General features: G+C 41.7%; 1 protein-coding gene across 11 annotated transcripts in view; it reads right to left on the reverse strand.

Moving 5' to 3' along the window:
- Positions 1 to 15,435, reverse strand: part of LOC100338099 (uncharacterized) — a 52,144-nt gene that overhangs the window by 5,685 nt on the left and 31,024 nt on the right. For 4 of the 11 annotated variants that reach the window (XM_051834392.3, XM_051834391.3, XM_051834395.3 and 1 more), the window contains one exon: positions 1,194 to 1,290. The exons of 4 other annotated variants lie outside the window; for them this stretch is intronic. The gene's annotated coding sequence lies outside the window, so the exon portion shown is untranslated. Of the gene's footprint in view, positions 1 to 1,193; positions 1,291 to 3,489; positions 3,599 to 15,435 lie in introns of all 11 variants that reach the window. 3 more of the 11 variants (XM_051834393.3, XM_017337599.4, XM_017337600.4) reach the window with 1 other exon arrangement.

Consider the following 15,435-nt stretch of genomic DNA (forward strand, 5'->3'; position numbering starts at 1 on the left):
GGCTAATCCTCCGCCTTGTGGCGCCGGCACACCAGGTTCTAGTCCTGGTCGGGGCACCGGATTCTGTCCCAGTTGCCCCTGTTCCAGGCCAGCTCTCTGCTATGGCCCGGGAGTGCAGTGGAGGATGGCCCAAGTCCTTGAGCCCTGCACCCCATGGGAGACCAGGAAAAGCACCTGGCTCCTGGCTTCAGATCAGTGTGATGCGCCGGCCATGGCGGCCACTGGAGGGTGAACCAACGGCAAAGGAAGACCTTTCTCTCTGTCTCTCTCTCTCACTGTCCACTCTGCCTGTCCAAAAAAAAAAAAAAAAAAATACCACACACCAGTTCTTCTATGCTCAGTAGTAAGAAATGTATTAATGAGTATATATAATGAAAAACTGTTATATCAAAAGAAACATTTTGATTCTATTTCTCATAAATATTAGAAAACACCTTGGTATGTTTCAGATTTGTGGCTCTATGAAAACTTTTACATGATCTGTGGACTAGAGAACAAAACAAAATATTCCATTTGTAAAACATTCTCTATAGATTTCTGTGGATTCTTTCTTAATGTGATAAATTTTATATAATATATACACACACACACACATATATATATATGTATATGTATATATAATATATCTTAGTGTGGTGGTGGCAAGAGGCATGGAGTCACCACACAGACCCTAGGAGTCTGGTGAAAGCAGGCCAGAGGTGAGTAGCCTGCATACTTGTTTATTTCAGTTGGTACAGCAGCCAATCTGGCCAAGGGGTGGTCTATGCCCTAACCAATCACAGCCTGTTGCCAGGCAGGCTCTGTTGCCAGCGGCCATCTTGGCATGGCCTTCTTATTCCACCACATCTCCCCCTTTATGTTTATTTTTGAACAACGGGAGGCATGATTCTTGGCCATACCATTGTTGACCCCTTTTCCATGTGGTCTCCGTACGGGGCTGTGCCTGTCTTAGGTTGTCCCCCAGGGGATTTTACCCATCGTTGACTAACCAGCACTCAAAATGGAAGACCACAGGAGTGCTTACTCAGATGGGGGTAGGAATGAGGAACAATGGTAATCAGAAATGGCATGACTACACATAGGCTGTAGGCTGTTTGAGTGGCTGAGCAGAGCTAGTTGGGTATAAAACAGTAGCAGAGGTGGCTATGGGCAGTTTCTTAGGGTAGCATGTTAGGACAGGTATGTCTGCTAACAAGGTAGGCTCTCAGTCTTGTTCAGCTGGTTCGGGTTGGCTGTCAGTTGCAGGCTCGATGTTTCTGGCTGGTACCCAAATGGGCTGTCCCGCATTCTCTGGAAAGACACAAGCATATCCACGACCCTTGGTTAGCAGAGGGTGTGGTCCCTTCCATTCTCCTGTCAGTGGGTCTTTCCACCTAACCATAGGGGCTGGGGTCTGGGATGGAAAGGATTGCCAGTGTTTGTAAGCTGGGCTGATCCTTTGGGAATCAAAAGAAAATTGATAGTGAAAAGGACCTCAGTCAAAGCAAACTGTGGGTCTAGGGGCATATGATTGTTTTTCTGTCTTTGTAAGAGATCTTTAATTGTCCTATGAGTTCTCTCAGTGATTGCCTGTCCCTGTGGGTTGTATGGGATACCTGTGGCAGACTGTATGTTCCAGGATTTCAGGAAGGAATTCAATTCCTGTGATGTATATGCTGGCCTGTTATCAGTTTTTATGGTCCAGGGGACACCAAGGACTAGCATGGCTGACTTAACCGCCTTTATCACATTACTAGCCTTTTCTCCAGATTGGGTCATTGCAAATACAGCCCCCCCCCTTTTCTTAATTTGACCAGTAGAGTTATAGATAGTAAGAGAGAGAGAGACAGAGAGAAAGGTCTTCCTTCCGTTGCTTCACTCCCTTCATGGCCGCTATGGCCGGCACTGCGCCGATCCATAGCCAGGAGCCAAGTGCTTCCTCCTGGTCTCCCACGTGGGTACAGGGCCCAAGCACTTGGGCCATCCTCCGCTGCCCTCCCGGGCCACAGCAGAGAGTTGGACTGGAAGAGGAGCAACTGGGACTAGTACCTGGTGCCCCAACTGGGACTAGAACCTGGTGTGCCGGCATCGTAGGTGGAGGATTAGCCTAATGAGCCACAGCGCCGGGCACAAATACAGCCTTTGAATAAGTATCTACCACCACATGGACAAACTTAAGTTTACCAAAGGAGTTAATGTGGGTGACACCCACTTGCCAGAGCTTATTAGGAGCAAGGCCTCACGGGTTCACTCCTGCTTGTTGCAGTGGCCCTAACAGGGCGAGGGGTGGACAATTCTTGCAAGAGTACACTAGGTGTTTGCATTGGCTCATTGTTAGCTGCGGGAAAAGCAATTTTATGTTGCTTGATGACATATGAAATTTATGATATAGAATACGGGCTTATTCTAGGTGTTCAATGGAAGCCGTGTTGCAGGAGACAAGACGATCAACCTTTTTGTTGCCTTGGAAAATAAAGCCAGGTAACCCAGTATGTGATCTTATGTGTACCAATTATTTAGCACTATATATGAGAGCTATTAATTCAAAGAAACTTATAAAATGATTGTATTTCCATACAATTTATATGTACAAGAATGAAGGAATCTCCTGATAAGAACTATAAACTAAAGGAATATAAAAATAACATACAAAGGTTATAATATAGTAGTGGTCATTTACTATAGCAGTTAGGATGTCCAAGTCCCACATTAGCGTGCCTAGGCTTGAAGCTTTGGTTCCTCTCTCAACCTTCTGCTGATGGGAGACCTTGGGAACTGGTGATGATGGGTCAAGTGGCTGCATTCTTGCCATTGAATTGTAAACTCAAGATTCTGGCTCCAGGCTTCTTCCTAGCCCAGATGCAGCCACAATAGGTACTGAGAAAGTAAACTAGTGTTTGGGAACTCTTTTTGCCTGCCAAATACATAAATAATTAAAAAAAGGACATCAAAAAGTCCAAGAAAAATGGAATTAGAATGTAAAGTTTTTGTAACAATTTTTTAAATTTATGCAGTTTTTCCATGAAGTTCAAATGACCACTTCTATGCACTTAATGGCAACCATAAGTATGTAAATAATTATAAGTCAAATAATGTTTACCTTATGGGCTTATTTAAGGGAACGAGGGAATAAAGAATTTACAGAACATTTTAGTTATGGCTTATACCAGTTAGGGTTGACAAGTTTGTCTACTGTAGTTCTTACAGAAAAATAAAACAAGAAGTAATTTGAGAATCAAGACCAGCCATATTGGACTCTACGATAATATTAAAATGAAGGTTGTGGCTATGACGGCTATTGCTGAATCCTATACAAGGATTACTCTGGCAGTAAATAAATTCTTTCAGTTTGAATGAAGTATATCTAATAATACATATTTTCAATAACAAAGAAACAACATAACTAGACAAAGTCATATGTATCAAAGTTCTCACTCCTAGCTGGAGTCATAAATATATAAATTTAAGTATACTTTTTACAATTCTACTTTCAAAAACATCCAAATTCACCTAAGTGCTGGAATACTGAGCTATCAAGTGTCCAGGTTAGGTGACAGGAAGTATGCCAATGGAGCAGCAGAGGCACGGTGGGGGCATGCTTACGAGAGTCTTGATCTAACTGCAAAACAGATAACAGAGAAGGAAGGGCTTAGAAAGCAAAAGACAGGAGCTACTGTGATGCATAATCAAGGCCTCAGCAGATTGTGTCTCATCTAAGAATTAGAGCTACTCCAAATGTTTTCTCCCATTATGGCTAGATCGTCATGAAGTGCTGCTTCCATCCTTCCTACTCTGATTTCTTCTTTCAAAAGGGAATCATAAAAAGGAAGTCTGTTCTGATTATTTCCACTCATGCTTGACTCATGCACACAGAGGAAAGGCAGAGCAGGTAACTTACTGCTTAGGCTATGGGTCTGTGCTTCAAGAGCAATAATATGGACATCATGAAAATTCCTGGTATGATTCAGAGATCCTGAATTTGAGTGCAAAATGATGGACAGATGAGACCTTAGTATTGTGTCTCTGACGATGGGATGAACTTAAGATCCATGTGGAACAAGAGAAATTCAGTATGCGGTGACCACTGCCCAGTCATCTTTCATACTGTTTCTGGGGGTAGGGTCAGAAACATGTTCAAGGAAGTGAAAACTAAATTTTCCAAACTTCATAGAAATTAGAATTCAACTGATCAAGGAATCTTGGGCTGCAAATAAGAATCTGTCCAGGAAAGATTGAATGCTTACTAAAGAAAGGTCACTGACCGTAAGATTTTGAACCACTTGGGGACCCTACCTGTGCAATTTCACTTTGGTAAAAAGAATTGAAATCCATGAATAATCTTTTCATTATATGCACCTGATGTGACCTTTATAATATTTCTATAGCATGCATCTTCTAAGCCACCTGTATATATGGATTACAATAATTTTGCACAAAAATAAACTTATTTCAACTTTTCACAATCTTTTTCAAGTACCCTCATATGTGGAACTGGAGTTTCAGAAGAAAAGGAAAATGAATAAAACACAAAATGTAGGTTTTAAAAATTTTTTTTGACAGGCAGGCAGAGTGGACAGTGAGAGAGAGAGACAGAGAGAAAGGTCTTCCTTTGCCGTTGGTTCACCCTCCAATGGCTGCCGTGGCCGGCACGATGCAGCCGGTGCGCTGCACCGATCTGAAGGCAGGAGCCAGGTGCCTCCTCCTGGTCTCCCATGGGGTGCAGGGCCCAAGCACTTGGGCCATCCTCCACTGCACTCCCGGGCCACAGCAGAGAGCTGGCCTGGAAGCGGGGCAACCGGGACAGAATCCGGCTCCCCAACGGGGACTAGAACCCGGTGTGTCGGCGCCGCAAGGCGGAGGATTAGCCTATTGAGCCACGGCACCGGCCACAAAATGTAGTTTTAGAAGTGGCTATAAGCGGCCCAATTTTGTGAAAGATCTCAGTTTATATATTTAAGAAGCACAATGACTCCCTAGGCAATACATTCAGAAAACTACTCTAGGCAAATCACAAACTGGAGTAATCCAAAGAAACGACTTTGAGAATAATGCTACAACATTGGAAAGACTGAGTTGCAATCATACATGAATGGCAGCTGACGGCTCATAAACAATGGTTAAGACATCTTCAATGTACTGAATGAAAACATTTTTCCTGGTGAAACTGTTCTAATGATGAAATGAGGGTCAGACATTAGGCTGAGTTAAACTGTTACTTGGGAAGCTCACATCCCATATCAGAAAGCCTGCCTCTGTTCCTGATTTTGCTTCATACTAACACACCCTCATCATCCTCCCTCCTGGAGGCAGACGATGGCTTAAATATGGGAGACCTAGATTGAGTTCCACACTCCTGGCTACGGCTTGGCCTGGGCCCTGTTGTGGACATTTGGGGAGTGAAATAGCAGATGGAGTATTTCTTTGAAATTCTTTTTTAAAAAATTATTTTTATTTATTTGAAAGAGTTACAGAGAGTGCATCCCAGCATGCTTCCATCCACTGGTTCACTCCCCAGATGGCCAGAGTGGCCAGAGTTGGGCTGATCCAAAGACAGAATCCAAGAGCTTCCTTTGGGTCTTCCATATGGCTACAGAAGTTAAGCACCTGAGCCATCTTCTGCTGTTTTCCCAGGCACATTAGCAGGAAGCTAGATAGGAAGAGCAGCCAGGACTCAAACTGGTGCCCATATGGAATGCCAGCACTGCAGTCAGCAGCTTAACCAGTTATGCCACAGCACCAGCTCAAATTTTGTCATATATAGTATATGAAACAATATACTACAGCTCCATTTATATTGATACATTATTCATATTGTAATTTATTAAAGCAATTAATAACAAATTGAAGAATATGATAACCACATCAACTGAAAAAATAATGCAACAAAATCGTGTATTTCTTTACCTGGGATGTCAACAATATTATAGAATGGGCAACTGGTACAACAGACTTATTTCTTCGAAAATTCAAAAACAAGATGTTGGCAGCTTTGGCTTTTCCTTAAGTATTTTTCAGTGAGAACATGGTTAACTTCCCACCATGACTTCAAATGGCTTTTTCTGTGTATTTCTCTTATAAAGACACCTGCTGGCCGGCGCCACGGCTCACTAGGCTAATCCTCTGCCTTGTGGCGCCGGCACACTGGGTTCTAGTCCCCGTCGGGGAGCCGGATTCTGTCCCGGTTGCCCCGCTTCCAGGCCAGCTCTCTGCTATGGCCAGGGAGTGCAGTGGAGGATGGCCCAAGTGCTTGGGCCCTGCACCCCATGGGAGACCAGGAGGAGGCACCTGGCTCCTGCCATCAGATCAGCGCAGTGCACTGGCCGCAGCGCGTCAGCCACGGCAGCTATTGGAGGGTGAAACAACGGCAAAGAAAGACCTTTCTCTCTCTCTCTCTCTCTCACTGTCCACTCTGCCTGTAAAAAAACAAAAAAACAAAAAAACAAAAAAAAAAACCAAACAAACAAAAAAAGACACCTGCCGAATTGGATTAAGGCCTATATCCACAGGATTTCACATAACTTTAATTACTCATTAGAACATTAGATGGTCCTTATCTCCAAATACAGGCACTTGGGGTTTAGTGTCCACATCCATGAGGGAATGGAATTTAGTCTATGAAAAAGAGCTAAACAGTCAACAGGATTCACAATGCAACATTTAAACTATTTTATGGGTGCATGCTTTTATCCTTGTGCTTCTGGTATCAGTTAAAAAGCCTGAAAGCAGGAGCACCTGGGCTTGATGCCCCGCTCTGGCTCTTGACTCTAGCTCTAGCTTCCTGTCTGGTGAATGCTGGTAGGCAGTGGGAATGGCTCAAGAGCTGAATTGAGCCAGTTCTTGATTTCAGACAGGCACAGTCCTAGTCATTACAGGCATATGGGGAGTAAGCCAGTGTATGGAAGTCCTCTCTCTATATCTGTAGCCCAATAAATAAATGGATAATTTTTAAAGAAATCATTAAAAGTATTTAAAAATCCAAAAAGAATGCAGTAAATGAGAAACAGGAGATCGGATGAAACAAACAGAAGACAAATGGCTAAATGGCAGACATAATTTTAAACGCATTATCAATTATTTAAATGTAACTGGTCTAATAATTGAGGCAGAAATGGCTATATTTGATTAAAGACTAAAATGTTATAGTATTCTATGACTGCTACAGCTGATCTACAAAGACAAACCACATTGAAAGTGAAAGGACAGAGATAGATATATTGTGCAGAGTTTGGCATACAGCCTAAAAGACACTTGCATCCCATACTGAAGTATCAATGGTTTGGCACCCAGACCTGGTTACCTGCTCCACTTTCTTGCTACTATAAACCCTACAAACTAGAAGTGATGATGTAAGTAATTGACTTCCTGGCTCCTAGCTTCAGCCAACCCTACTCCCAGATATTGCAGTTATTTGGAAAGTAAATCAGTAAATAGTACTCCTGTTTCACTGTCTCTACCTCTCAAATAATTTTATGATATATTTATATAAACATTAATCATTAAAAATCTCAAATGAATATTTAGCAGCAAGCGAAATGATCTTCAAAAAATATGATCATAGATTTTTCTTCATAAAAATGTCAGTGATAATAGTTATAAATGTTAGTATACCTAAAAGCAAATCCTTAAAGGATATGAAATAAAATCAATGATACTGAACAATAAACTTAAAAAAAAAAAACCCCACATAATGTTAGACAAGACACCTTTTATAGTAATTTCTTAAACAAACTGACAAATGTCAAATATTATGAAGGACAGTATCTTTTTTTAAAGAGTATTTATTTGAAAGGGAAAGTTAAAGACAGGTAGAGAGACAGAGATCTTCCATCTTCTGGTTCACTCCCCAAATGACTGCAATGGATAGGGTCAGGCCAGGGAGCCAGAAGCTCATCTAGGTCTCCCATACAGGTAGCAGAGATCTAAGCATGTGGGCCATCTTCCACTGCTATCTCAGAGGCACATTAGCAGGGAGCTAGATCAAAAGTAGAGAAGTACCTGAAATACAATGTATTGGAGTCAAACAGACATCTTGAGAAGCAATGATTGTTTATAGCCCTTGTCTCTTTTGTTGAAGAATAGTGCTTTTTTTCTGTTTATATTATTTGTTGAATTCTTTTACTTGGGTAGTGTTAACTATCAGTCATTAAGTGTACTAAAAAAAGATCATTGTAAAAATTAAGAGTAGAAATCCGAGAGGGAGGGGCAAGAAGGGTTGGAGCATGGGCAGGGAAGTGTCACTGTTTTCCTAAAATGGTATAAAGGAAATATATGAAACTTGTATAATTTCAATAAAACAAATACAAAAAAAAGAATAAACGAGAGAATTTGTAACATCAGATTGACAATAACTTATCTGATATAGCTTTTATATTGTACAGGCAACAAAATAAAATAGAAGAATTATATAAAATTAAAATCTTTTGTATATCAAAAGACACTGTAAACAGAGTGAAAAGGAAACCTGTTTGCTTCTTGAGAGAAAATATTTGGAAATTATTTGATATGAGGTCAATATCAAGATTATAATGTAAATAAATATGAAAATCTAAAAACTCAAAAGCAATAGAAACAGATTTAAAAATGAACAAAGAATTAAACACTTTGAGGGGCTGGCACTGTGGTATAGCAGGTAAAGCTGCCACCTGCGGTGCTGGCATCCCATATGGGTACTAGTTTAAGTCCTGGCTGCTCCACTTCCAGTCCAGCTCTCTGCTATGGTCTGGGAGCTGTAGAGGATGACCCAAGTCCTTGGGCCCCTGCACCCACATTGAAGACCTGGAAGAGGCTCCTGGCTCCTGGCTCCAGATTGGCGTAGCTCTGGCTGTTGCAGCCATTTGGGGAGTGAACCAGTGGATGGAAGACCTCTCTCTCTCTCACTCACCTCTCTCTTTCTGCCTCTCAAATAAATAAATATTTTTTAAAAAAGTACACAGTTGTAAAAAATGCCCATAAAAAAAAAAGAATTAAATACTTTGCTTTAAAGATTTATTTATTTGAGAAGGCAGAAAGAAAGAGGGAGAGAGGGATGGATCTTCCACATGCTTATTCACTCCCCAAATGGCCACAATATCCAGGACTGGGCCAGACTGAAGCCAGGAACCAGGAGCCTCTTCTAGGTCTCCCACATGAGTGCAGGGGCCCAAGCACCTGGACCATCCTCCACTTCTTTCCCATGGACATTACCAGGGAGCTAAATCAAAAGTGGAACAGCTGGGACTCAAACTGAAGCCCATATGGGCTATGGCTTTAACCTGCTGAGTCAAAATGCCAGCCCCAATTAAAGACATTTTTACAGGACCTGACACTGTGGCACCGTGGCTTAAAATGCTGCTTGGCATGGGGGCATCCCAGGAATCCCATACTGGAATATAGTTTGAGCCCTAGCTATTCAGCTTCTGACTTGTCTTCCCGATAATGTGCCTGGAAAGGCAGAATATTGCTGAAATACTTAAGTTTCTGCCAGCCATGTGGGAGACCAAGATGGACTTGCTGGCCATTGTTTTATGCCTCATTTATATTTCTCTGTCACAGTTATTTGGGGAGTGAGTCAGCAGATCCCTTTCTGTTTCTCTGTTGCTCTTTCAAATACATAAGTAAATCTGTAAAACAGACATTTCCACAAAGATATACAAATGGCTGAGTAGTGCATGAAAAGAAGTGTGACAACCACAATGGAATACCATTTACATTCACTGCAGTGTCCTTTATGAAAAAAATAAAAACAAACGCTGGCAAGGCTGGGGAAACAAACACTGAAACACTACTGCTGTCATTTTTTAAGTAATGCATCCAATATGGAAATACAGTACTGACAGGCTACATCTGGTGATAGCCCTGTCATGGCAAAGTCCAGAGGTACCACAGTTCATGATGTGGCATGAGACAAGCACCATGTAAGTGTTTCTTTGGTCTCTCTGGTTTCTTTTAAAGCCACCACTATTCAGCCATTTCTGAGGGAATCACCTAGATAGCCTCACCCAAACCTACTCACCTCCCTTAAACCCCACCTCTGAACACCATGGTTAGATTAACTTTACATTCTCATAATATTTCAAAATGGGAATTATCCACAACCAGTGATACTGAAATCATATCACCATTCAATGGGGGTATTATTAAATTTTAAAAAGAAAAACAGTGATGAATACCTAACCATGAATGAATCTTGAAGACACAATGTTCCACAAAATAAGCCAATAACCAAAAGGCACATATATTGTGGTTCCACTTACATGAAGTTGCTAGAGTAAAGAAATACACAGAGATAGAAAGTGGAGCAGTGCCTGGCAGGGTTTAGGGTAGAGGATAGGAATTTTGCATTTGATGCACAGAAAGCTGCACCTGAGGGACAGTAAGGAACTCTCTAGATGGGTGGTAGTGATAGGTGCAAAGTAACACAAATCTGCTTAATGACACAGAAATACACACATCAAAACGTCCAATGCTGGGGTTGGCATTGTGGCAGAGTGGGTAAAACCCCTGCCTGTGATGCCAGCAATCCATATGCACACTGGTTCGAGACCTAGCTGTTCTACTTCTGATGCAGTTCCTTGCTAGCATGCCTGGGAAAGCAGTGGAAGATGGCCCAAGTTGTTGGGCCCCTATACCCATTGGGAGACACAGAAGAAGCTCCAAGCTTCAGTCTGTCCCAGCTTTGGCCAATGTGGCCATCTGAGGAATAAACCAGTGGATGGAAGATATCTATCCCTGTCTCTCTCTGTAAACTCTGCCTTTAAAATAAATAAATATTTTAAAATAGTCCAGTGTTATGTTTATTATACCTCTTTCAAACATCTATTAACCAGAGTCCTCATCAACAATCACTGCTATGATTGATGAATGTATCTTTGTCGTTACTCATTTAAGTGAATATACAAAATAACATAATACAGCAATTAAAGGACTGAAAACTTAAGTTGCCTTTGGGTAAAAACATACTATTTCTTTTTAGTATAAGCTACACATAGAATCGTATACATATACATTGGCAGAAGGTATAAATTATTTACTTTTATTTGATAGACCCAGAAGAGAGACAGAGAGAGTAACAGAGAAGGACAGAGACACAGAGACAGAACTTACTCATGGCTCAAATTGGCCAGGGTTGATTCAGGCTGAATCTAGCCTCCTAAAATTCAATATGGGTCCCCCATATGGGTGTCAGGGACCCATGCACTTGAGCAATCACCTGCTGTCTCCTAGAACATGCACTTGCAGGAATCAGGAAATGGAAGCAAAGTCAGGACTCAAACCCACACCCTCCAAATGGATTCAGATAAGGCAAGTGGAACATATTTCAAAGTTGTTAGAGATTTATTTTCATTTTATTACAAAGGCAGAGAAATGGATAGAGAGGACAGAGAAAGAGATAGAGATTTTTCAAATTGTATTTTATTCCCCAAATTCCCACTTCGGCCAGAGCTGGGCCAGGTCAAAGTCAGGAGCTTGAAACTCAATTAGGTGCCCCATGTGAGTGCCATGGATTGAAGAACGTTAGCCATCATCTGCTACGTCTCAGGATTCACATTAGCAGGAAGATGGATGACAAGCACAATGTGAAGAAATGAAATCAGGCACTTTGATACAGCATGTGGGCATCCCAAGTGACAACTTTAGCTTTTTCTGCCAAATGCTTAAGACAGGTAAAAATTGTTCAAGTTGTCTTTTATTTTATGTATATCTAAATGATTTCTCCTACTGGCTGTTATGTGCCACCACATCCCAGGAGGGATCAAAGTTAATACACTATTTCAAATTTTTGAAAGGAGTGACATTTTTAACATAAAAAGGATCTGTACTTTAAATGAACAATAGATTCTCTTTTTACACACTGCATGTAGGTATTAGGATAAAGACAAAATAAGGAAACAAAGTATCACGATTTGTTTCATTTTATTTTATTTTATTTTATTTTATTTTATTTTATTTTATTTTTTGACAGGCAGAGTGGACAGTGAGAGAGAGAGACAGAGAAAGGTCTTCCTTTGCCGTTGGTTCACCCTCCAATGGCCGCCACGGCTGGTGCGCTGCCGCCGGCGCACCGCGCTGATCCGATGGCAGGAGCCAGGTACTTATCCTGGTCTCCCATGGGGTGCAGGGCCCAAGCACTCGGGCCATCCTCCACTGCACTCCCTGGCCACAGCAGAGAGCTGGCCTGGAAGAGGGGCAACCGGGACAGAATCCGGCGCCCCAACTGGGACTAGAACCTGGTGTGCCGGCACCGCAAGACGGAGGATTAGCCTAGTGAGCCGCGGTGCTGGCCAAGATTTGATACTAGATGAAATTAAGAGATGAATGAGGAGGACTAAAGGAAATCATCTCATTTTGGTAATGTAACTTTATCCAAGCATAAGGGAAGAATAAAAGTTGTGGTTTTTATTTTAGACTTATTGAGCTTGAGAAGACATTTGCAGGGGCATAAAGAAGCATTGAATGGGAAGTAGAAACTGTGGTCTAAATGCTGTAGAACAGGCCAGAACTGAAAGACACAAGAGTGTCAGACCACAGAGGGCCAGATTTGTCAAAAATTGCAAGCTGGGTTGAATCAGAAAGCATATGGAATACTGGATAAGTGATATTAAGGAGAAGAATGGAAGAATGTAGAATTCAAGGAGAAAGACAAGAAATCATAGGTAAGTTAGGGAGAGCAACAGCATTTTCAGGAGACAATCATGTACAGTTGTTTCAAATATGGTGAAGAAAAAATTAAAAGAAAGGTAGGCATTTAGCCTAGTATTTATCATGTCAGTCAGGATATCCTAATCCTACATCAGTGTGCCTCAGTTAGATCACCATCTCTGGCTCTTCATTCCAGCCATGTTGGAAGACAGTACAGATGATCCAAGCAATTGGGTTTCTGCCACTCATGTGGGAAGCTAGGACTACATTCTTGTTTCTTGGCTTTACCCTTGTCTGCTAAATATATTTGAGGATCAATCAGTGGGTAAGAGCTCTACCCTTTTTCTCATTTAGTCTCTTTTCATGCGTCCTTGTACCTCTAAAATCAGTAACTTTTTAAAATAGCCAAAAATGCAAATAAAGCAAAGGTTAGAGAATACTCAGTGGCCTTGATCACACTTTGTTATTGGCAGATGAATAACAGAATTAACATTAACTCGTGAAGCTGAAGTAAAAATGAAAAATGGAATCATTTGTCTAAGACTGTAACTTTGAATGTCTGCAGCACAACCTGTATCTACAGACTGGCAGTGAGAATTGTTTGGAGAGTTTTCAAGAACCTGCCATACACACGTTCTCACAGACTTACCCTTAAGGGTAAAGCTAAAAACTTGCCACAGGACTAAAAATCCCATTAAGCTGATGCCATCTTACTAGTTAAAGTGATCATTTTAAGTGTGTAACAGATCATACTGATAGGAGTAAAAGTCAAAGGGATCACATAAATAAGATCAACTGTTTGCTAATAACAATAGATAGAACTAAAAAGGAGAGAAGGATCCAACATGGGAAGCAGGCCCCACAGCCAACTCATAGAATGACAAAGGCACTTAATAGCAGTCTGGCCTCAGAATCAGCCCTTAAGGCATCTGGATCTGGCTAAGAAGCCCATAAGAGCATTTCAGGCATGGGAAGCAAAGACACTGTGGCAAAAAATGACTTACATGAAGGATCTCTGTGAGTGAGATCCTAGTGAAAACAGGCCATCAAAGAAGGGCATACCTATCTCTGAAGGGAGAAGAGAATTTCTACTTTGTTAATGGCCCTGTCTAAATACTTGGCAGAGTTTGTGGAATCAAAAAAGGCTTCCCATACCCCTGGCAGCTCAAGACAAGAGCCTCGGGTGATCACTGACATCATAAATAAGAGTGTCAATTGTTGGGGCTGGCACTGTGGTTAAAGCCAGCAGCAGATTAAAGCCCTGGCCTGAAGTGGCAGCATCCCATATGGGTGCCTGGTTCTAGTCCTGTGTACTCTTCTTCTGATCCAGCTCTCTGCTATGGCCTGGGATAGCAGAAGATGGCCCAAGTCCTTGGGCCCCTATACCCACATGAGAGACCTGGAAGAAGCTCCTGGCTTTGGATTGGTGTAGCTCCGGCCATTGCGGCCATCTGGGGAGTGAACCTGAGGATGGAAGACCTCTCTCTGTCTCTATCTCTCTCTGTAATTCTGTCTTTCAAATAGTAAAATAAATCTTTGAGAAAAAAAAAAAAGAGTGTCAACTATGAAATCAACAACAGGAGTCACTGTACACTTGCTCCCCATGTAGGACCTCTGTCCTTAATAAGTTGTACTATGAGAATTAATGGTAAAACTTGTCTTCAAACACTATTTTATATTTTGTATGTCTGTGTGGGTGCAAACTGTTGAAATCTTTACTTACTATACATTTGGTCTTTTGTATATAATGATTATTAAAAATAAATCTTAATGGAGAATGGGATGGGAGAGGGAGTAGGAGGTGGGACGGGAGTGGGATTGGGGGGAGGGTATGGAAGGAAGAACTTCTAAATTCCTAAAGCTGTACCTATGAAATTTTATATTTATTAAATAAAACCTTTCTTAAAAAAATAAAAGAAACTGCCATAGATTCTGTCCTCCTCATATTCTTGGTCCAATTTATGAACCCAGTAAAACCACCCAGAAGCTACTAAGAACCACACTACTGCAGAAATTCCAAAGGAATAAAATAAAATAAGAAACTTGCTGGGCCTGGTGTTGTGGTGTAATGAGTAAAGCCATTGCCTTTAATGCTGGGATCTCATATGGACAGAGGTTCATGTCCTGCCTGCTCCACTTCCAATTCCACTCCCTGCTAAGGGCCTGGGAAAAGCAGCAGAAAATGTCCCAGGTGCTTGGGCCACTGATACTCATGTGGGAGATGTGTAAAATTCCTGTCTTCATCCTGGCCCAGCCCTAGCCATAGCAATCTTCTTAGCCATAGCAATCATCTGTAGAGTGAAGCAAACAAAATCCATCTCTCTGGGGCCAGCATTGTGGCATAGTGGATAAAGGGGCTGCCTACAGTGCTGGCATTCCATGAGGGAGCCGGTTTGAGTCCAGGCTGCTCCACTTCCAGCCTAGCTCTCTGCTATGGCCTGGAAAGCAGTGGAAGATGCCATAAGTCCTTGGGCCCCTGCACCTGCATGAGAAATTCGGAGGAAGCTCCTGGCTCCTGGTTTTGGATTGGCACAGATTCAGCCGTTGTGGCCAATTGGGGAGTGAACCAGTGGATGGAAGATCTCTCTGTTTCTCTCTCTCTCTTTCTGCCTCTCCTTTTCTCTCTGCGTAATTCTGAATTTCAAATAAATAAATAAATACTAAAAAAATCAATCTCTCTGTCTTTCCCTGTTTCTGTAACTTTCAAATAAATAAACAAATCATTAAAAACAGAAAAAACCTTACAAATTTGTTTTAGCACTGCATAACTCTTACTGCTGCAAAATAGTGAGTGTTTATTTTCAGGTTGGCACTAAACCATAATCTACTACATCATCT

The sequence above is a fragment of the Oryctolagus cuniculus genome, chromosome 16, assembly GCF_051225735.1.
Source record: "Oryctolagus cuniculus isolate XC-2025 breed Fujian yellow rabbit chromosome 16, ASM5122573v1, whole genome shotgun sequence".
NCBI lineage: Eukaryota > Metazoa > Chordata > Mammalia > Lagomorpha > Leporidae > Oryctolagus > Oryctolagus cuniculus.